Raw genomic sequence first — 7,607 nt, 5'->3', positions numbered from 1 at the left:
TGAGATAGACAGCAAGGACAAATGTGGCAAATTAAGATGGAAAGAGTGGGCAGGGCTGGACCAGGCGTGTCCCATTGGGCCACATGGAACACTTTGGACATTATCCCAAGTGAGAGGCCATTGAAGAGTTTTAGACAAGGAAGTGGTGTGACCTTGTTGGTTTTTTGCAGCTGTCTCTGGCTGGGGGGGAAGGTAGACTGTATGAGACCTAGGGATGCTGGGAGCAGACATGGGGGTAGGAGTGGGAGGGGGGATTGCAATAGTCCAAATGAGAGTGGAGGATCAAGGCATGAAGCGAATGAAAACCTGCTCTTCACAGCCAGCTGGCTCCTCTGCAGCCTTCAATGACAGCAAATGTCCTCAGACAGGTTAGTGATTCTATTAAAGTAGCCAAACCTGGAGACCCTCATTTACAGATAATGCCACATGAAGCCAGTTAATTCAGTGATTGAATTATTAAGTTAGAGCATCTATGACCTAATGTCATTGGTAGTCAGGGAGGCATCCTTCAAGTAAATTGACATTTGCCTTCCCATTCCCTCTTAAAATCAGAAGAGTCGATCTGGTTAAATTTTATACAGAAAATGTTCTTTTGCAGCTGCCTACGCAGAAAACCTCAGAAATGCGTGAGAATGAAATACATTCTATTTCTAATTATCGTCTCATTATTTACCTGTATGCTAAACAACTGATTGCGTTGGCATCAAGTGAAAAACAACCCTCCACCTGAGTGAGACAGATCTTGGAGGAGACTTTCCATGTATTCTTGAAAAGAATGTGAAGTCTGCTGCTGTTTGGTGTAAATAAATGCCAATTAAGCCAAGGTGGCCGCTGCTATTGTTTTGATCTTCTATGTCTGGTGATTTTTTTGTTCAGCTTTCTATCAATTGTTGAGAAAGGGTGTTCAATTTCCCCACTTTGATTATGGAAATGTCTATTTCTCCCTTTCATTCGGTTCATTTTTGTTTCATAAATTTGGGGCCTTATTATTGGATGCATATGCATTACGACTTTTATATCTTCCTGTTGATTGACTCCTTTTCTCATAATGAAAGCTCCTTTTTAGATCTCTGTGTCAAGTTTTGTTTTAGAAATCTATTTTATCTGAAATTAATACACTCACTTCAGCCTTCTTAGGTTTACAGTTTACATGCGTTGTATTTTTTTCATCCATTTACTTTCAACTGATCTGTGTCTTTATATTTAAGGAGTGTCTCTTATAGACAACATAGAGTTGAGACTCTTTTTAAAATCATTTCTGACAACGACTTTCTTTTATTTGTAGTGTTCATTAATGTTTAATGTAATTTCTGATTTAGCTGGGTTTCCTATATCATTTTATTTTTGTTTTCTGCCTGACTCCTCTGGTTTTTGTTCATCTGTTCCTCCTTTCCCTTCTTTTAAAATGACTTGAATACTTTTTCTTAGAATGCATTTAGTTTTAATTTTCCTGTTAGCTGTTTAGCGATTCTTTGCGTTATTTTTGACAGTGGTTGTCCTAGGATTCCATCATACATCCTTAACTTTTCAGAGTCCATTTACAGTTAATCACAGGCCCTTCACATAAAGTATGGAAATATGGTCTCATTCTAGCCCCAGAACCACCCCCATCCCTTAATAACAGTTGTTGTAAGTAATACATCTGCTTAGGTCATGAGTCCCTCAAGATGATGTTATAATTTTAATTTTAAACAGTTAAAGGTTTATACAGGAAGTTAGAGGGAAAAGGCAAAAAACAAAACCACAAAACAAAAAGAATCCATCCAAGAGTCTTTTGCCTTGAGCCAGACATAGCCCTTTTCCAATGTTTTGCCATTGTTTTCTGGGGAAGGAGGTTTCCATCTGCTATCACTGCCCTTCAGTCTGGCTTGAGACAGCACATGGCCCTGTCTGCTCCCCAGGAGGCATCTCCCTGCATGGCCTGTGTGTTCAGTGCAGCCAACGCTACACTGAAAGTGTTTGCCTTTTCTAAGTGTCTATGGTGACAGCCTCTTTATCACCAACGTATCCTTTTGGCAGGGGTGGCAGTGGTGGGGTACCTTATGTACAGAGAGGTGAGTTGATTCTCTGCCCTGTTCTGAGCAGACAGTGGTGCCCGTTTCTTGGTTTCTTTTCACTTATTTCCACTTCATCCTAGATCCCCACTCCTGGCCCCCTCCCAGAGAAGGGGATCCACTTCCAATGTACTTGATTCATACCCTTAGATGGGAACGAAGCCTCCAAAAATGTAATGGTGCCCATGTGCTTGTCATGTACCCGCTTGGAATTATGCTACAGAACTTACTCTCCTTCTCCTCCCAAGACGCAAGGCCTCCTAAAATCTGCCTGTGGAGATGTGTGCAATGCAGTGCACAGCTTCCATGGCTCCATGGTACTCTACAGTCGCGTCCTCCACATTTCACCTACATCTTCCCTAGTGAGGGAAACCCAGGTTGCCTCAATTCCCCACTGCTGCACACAACATGGCAATGACCAACTGCACACGACATGGCAATGACCATCCTTGTCCATGCCCCTTAGGTTCTGAGTAGGGATTTCTCGGAGACGACCAGGACAGAGAGAGAGAGAGAGAGAGAGAGACTGCAGACTACCTTCAGGTCCCTGTTCTGAGCCCTCTCACTTCCTACTCTCCAGCCACAGCGTGGGGAGCAGGCAGACCCTCCCTTAAGCCACATAGTAATCCTCCCACTAGCACCTTGTCTTTGCTCTCCTAGGAGGAGATTGGCAAGGAGCTCTTGAGGGTCTTGCCCAAAAGGCACTAGCTCTACCCAGTCTGAAGATGATGCAAACAAATCATGTCTAGATAGAGCCCTCCTAGGAAAGTTCAGTTGAAGCTGCCAGCCCTGGAGATTCAGGGGACTGAGATACAGGCCATGGGAGCCACCTGGGGCTATGTACAAATGGGATGGAATTTCCCAGAAAGCGCAGTGGTAACTGTCTCAGCGACTTCCCTGGTGTGCCCTGAAACCTACAATGTATCCTACATTTACCCAGGCTCTTCCTGGGAGCAGCTCTTTGTGCAGGGGCTCTTCTGTGGGTAGCCTCTGGGGGACTTTTAAATCTGGCTTCTTGGTTTGAACAGAAGATGGCAGAGAGAGGACTCTGGATCAGAGGGTGGGTACTTACTTAATTCCACGAAAAAGTTCCTGATTGCTCTCCAGAAAGGCTGCACCAGTCCCCAGGCACCCCAAGGAAAGTACCCTCGTTTCCCTATATTTTCACCAACAAATGGCCTCACCCAACTTCCTATTGTTGCCAGTGCTCCGGGTGTAGGGCTGCGTCTCGACCTCATTTTAATAGGCATTTCTCTGATTACTAGTGTGTGAGTGTCTCTTCATGAGCTTGGTAGCTATGTGGGCTCCCCCTTCTGTGACCTATCTGTTCCAATCCTGTGCCAGCTCGCTGGCTCCTGCCTGGCTACTCTACTCTCCCTTCCTTCCCTGTCAGTGTGTTAACTAGTACGCCAGGTTGGGCTAGCCTAGGAACCATTGAGTCTCTTGGGATGGTCTTGTTCATTTCTGCTCTGACCCATTACTTGCATGTCACAGCTTAATGCCCAGGGGTTGAGGGTATTGTCCTTGTTTCCAAGTTCTCTGGTGGGGGAGCATCTGAGGATTTTTCCCCCAGGAAACACCTACACCTTCCCTGTATCCAGCACTTCCCATTTTCCAGTAACAGAGAACACCTAATGGATGTCAGGCACTAGGCAAGGCCCATCCCACTTTCTCTCTATAACCATGCTGGGAGGGAGGAACTGTTAACCTGCTGAAGAGACAGATAAGAAACTGAGGTATGTAAAGGTCAAGCAGCATGACCAAGGTCATGTAACTTGTAAGTGACCCCCACTAGGATGCTGTCTACAGCTTAAACTCCTGTTAGTGTATCTCCAGTAATGTCTATTTCAAATAACTGCTATGTCCCAGGTGGCTACTTCCTAAATAGAATTTAGAAATTATCATTCCCAAATATTGAAATGTAATGAAAAAGTCAATCCTGGTACCACCTTTGTACCTCCTCAGTCCCCAGTGTCTAAAAAAGGTGCAAGTGAGTGGAGGGAGAGGAGGGAGAGTTACTTCCCTCTAGAGAGGAAGTAACTCTAGAGGAAGTAACACTTCTTTGAGGGTTACTCAAAGGAGGAAGTGAAGTAAAAAGAAGTAGCACCTTCATGAGGGTTTGTAACGGAGGGGCCTGTCTGATGCTGGACTGCATGCTTTCCTCCAGGAAGCGATGCTGGGACTGATAGTGGATGAGGAAATAACTAGAAAAGAAGAGGAAGAGGAAGGAAAATGTGCAAAGGCCCTGCGGCAGAGAAATGCTGAGAGGAATCACTGTGGCCAGAGGGGGAAGGCAAGGGCTGAGAGGTATCAGAAGTGGCTGTGGAGGCTCTTCAGCCTGGAATAGCAGGACACTGAGTGTATATGACGATGTCCCAAGCTTTTGAGACCCTCAGTTTTCATGTCTTCCATTCTAAAGCTCATCTGGCTGAGATGGACCTGGGTGGGGACATGCACATGCTCCTGCATGGCCTCCCCTCTCCACAGTCTCCCATCTTCCCCTGGGCAAAGAAAGGCTCCCTTCCTATCTAACCTGAGTCTGACCCCCTTCCTATATACAGTGTCCTGAGGCACAAAAACATCCTCAGCACCAAACAGAGACTTTTGGTGTCTTTTTCATCAAGGTTCCAAAAATCCCCTCCCTATGCATCTCTTAAGTAATGCACTTTTAATACAATTTTCCTTTTTATGTTTAATAATTATTTATCAAAATGCATATTTGTGTATGATGTCTTGATCATTTAAATACCATTAATCATTGGTATAATCACATAATCCTAAAGATAATTTTAGAGCCTTATGGCCATAATAAAATATTTATTTATTTATTTTTGAGGCAGGGTCTTGCTCTGTTGCCCAGGCTAGAGTGCAGTGGTGTGATCATGGCTCACTGCAGCCTTGACTTCCTGGGCTCACGTGGTCCTCCCACCCCAGCCTTCCAAGTATCTGGGACCACAGGTGTGTACCCACGCTCGACTATTTCTTAAATTTCTTTTGTAGAGGGTCTCACTATCTTGCCCAGGCTGGTCTTGAACTCCTGGTCTCAAGAGATCCTCCCACCTCAGCCTCCCCAAATGCTGGGATTACAGGCATGAGTTACTGTGCCTAAACTTTTTTTTTTTTTAATAGTTTCAGCTTTTGTTTGGGGATTCAGCGGGTACATCTGCAGGGTTGTTACATGGATGTATTGAGTGATGCTGAGGTTTGGGGTATCATCGATCCTGTCCCCCTGGTAGTGAGCATAGTACCCAAGTTAGTTTTTCAACCTTTTCTCCCCTCCTTCTCCCTCCCCTTTAGTAGTCTCCAGTGTCTATTGTTGCCATATTTATGTCCATATGTAGAAAATTTTGAAAAGCTAATGCATATTCACGTATTTGTCATAGTTCACATAATAGATAATGTGATGAATACAGAATTTAAATGATAAAAGCATTACAGTAGGATAAAATTATGTTGGAAACAGAATGGAAACATACTTTAAAGGGGTAAAGGACACAATGTAAATATTTTGACTATTAAAGGGATACTTGTTTATATTTTTAAGTATAACATGGCGGTTTTGTGTTCTTATAATATATAAATTCCCTTGGGTATATTTAAAAGCGAGAGATAATAGTTTTATATATAAAGGTCAATAAATACAATATGCCCTATTTAAATATATGATTAAAAAACTCATTTTAGATGCCAACTTGAAAATGTATAAGGCAAACATATTGTTAAACATTTTTTAGAGGGTTTCAACAAAAAGTCTGAAGACCCTGTTATAGGCCATACTATTCTAGGGGTGGTGGCAGTGATCGGGAGGCGGGAATGCTGGGCTGGCATTGTCGTTGGAGCCATCTACATCCAGCTGTCTGGGCTGGAGTTGGGTGTGGCTTCCAGTGTTCACTGCTCTGATGCTGCTATCAGGTCAGAATGTCAGCAGGATTTGTCTGGACTTTTACTGTCTCCCCAGCATTAACCACAGTGCCTGGCACATAGTAAGAACTCAACACATATTCACCACATGAATGAAGGGCGGGCACTTACAGAGCTCTCACTTTGTGCCAGGCACTGTGCTAAGAGCTGCCTATGCATTCCCGTGGAATTCTCACAACCACGCTGCAGTAGGTCTAGTGAGTATCCCCATTCCAGAGATGGTGAAACTAAGCCACGAAGAGGATACATAACCAGCTCAAGGCCACCAGTCAAGGAAGTAGCAGACTGGGACCTGGGCATGCTGGTAGGCACCCTTTACCATGATGCTTCTCTGTCCCCATGGTCCCTGGGGTAGAGTCTGCATCTTGGGTTCTGAAACTCCAGAGCAAGCACTCTGGGGCACTCCGTGAGTGATACCCTCCTGCCATCTTAAACGGCTCTCTGCCATCTGCTTCTGCCTTCTAAGTGGTTTTCCTTCTGTCCTCCCTGTTTAATATTTAAGTTGCGCACATCCTGCGACATCCTGGAGACCCATGTTCCTGACCTACTTACCTATTCAACCATCTCTTCTCACTCATGGGGTAGCAATGGGAAGCACAGGGGGTCTCTGCAAGGGAGTAGGGAGGTGGAGAGAGCGGGGACAGCCACACACCACACTGCTGTTCTCAGTGGCCTCCTGCTGACAAGCTAACATTAATAAAACAAGGCCACTCTTCTGCTAAGAGACTGTGACAGGGTAACATTTATTCTAGGTGGCTTTCCAAGAAAACATCTCCTGCTCCCATGGTCCCCTCGGAGGGCCTGCAGAGCTCCAGCGATGTCAGAGGGCATCTGTTTGTTTCTCCTTTGCTTCTAAAAGGGACCTGTAAATCAAAGGCAGGCTCTTAGCCCTTGGCAGTGAGGATGACAGGTCTGCACCAGCTACATACAGGCCCCTGGCTCTAGGAGCTACCTCTCACCCAGACGCCCAGGCACAGCACAGAGGGGCAAGAGTACAGGACACAGGGCCTAAGCCTGCTGCCCCGCCCACAACCCACCCCCTAGCCTCCAGAGTCTCAGAGTTTCTCAGAGGCCAGGCGCACTCACCTAGCCTCCAGGGTCCCCTGCTCAAGTGGCCCCAGAGGCCCAAACCCACTGCTCCCACTTTCTGAGACCTGGGACCCTCACCTCCCCAGCTCCCACCGCAGGGCGACACTAAAAGGTGTCCCCTTTTCCCCCGTCACCAACTTGAGGATGCCCAAGGCTCAAAGGCTCCTCAGAGTGGCACCCCCGCATCAGGGCTGCAGAGGAAGGAGAGGGGAGGGAATGGTGGGTGCAAAGGGTGGCTTTCTCAGGAAAGAGAAGCCTGTCCCTGGCTCCCAGCACCTGTCACCCCTGGCGATCTTACCCCATGGCCATCATTCCCGTCCTCAAGGCCCATTTCAGGGACACTGAGGCTCAAACAGCCACCTGATTTATTCAAAGCAGCTCGGGCCACTACTTGGAGCCACAAGAAAGCCTTGTCTCCTCGCCTTGGTCCCTGGCGCTTCACCCTTCGTCCAGGGTCTCTGACTTCTTTCCCTCTGTGCCCCTGCCGCTTCCCCAGGCTTGGGTCCCCAAGGCGCTCGGCCACGCGCAGGGTCCGGGGAAGAG

Source organism: Colobus angolensis, unplaced genomic scaffold, assembly GCF_000951035.1.
Source record: "Colobus angolensis palliatus isolate OR3802 unplaced genomic scaffold, Cang.pa_1.0 Scaffold75, whole genome shotgun sequence".
In the NCBI taxonomy this organism is placed as follows: domain Eukaryota; kingdom Metazoa; phylum Chordata; class Mammalia; order Primates; family Cercopithecidae; genus Colobus; species Colobus angolensis.
This window is presented reverse-complemented; position numbering follows the sequence as displayed.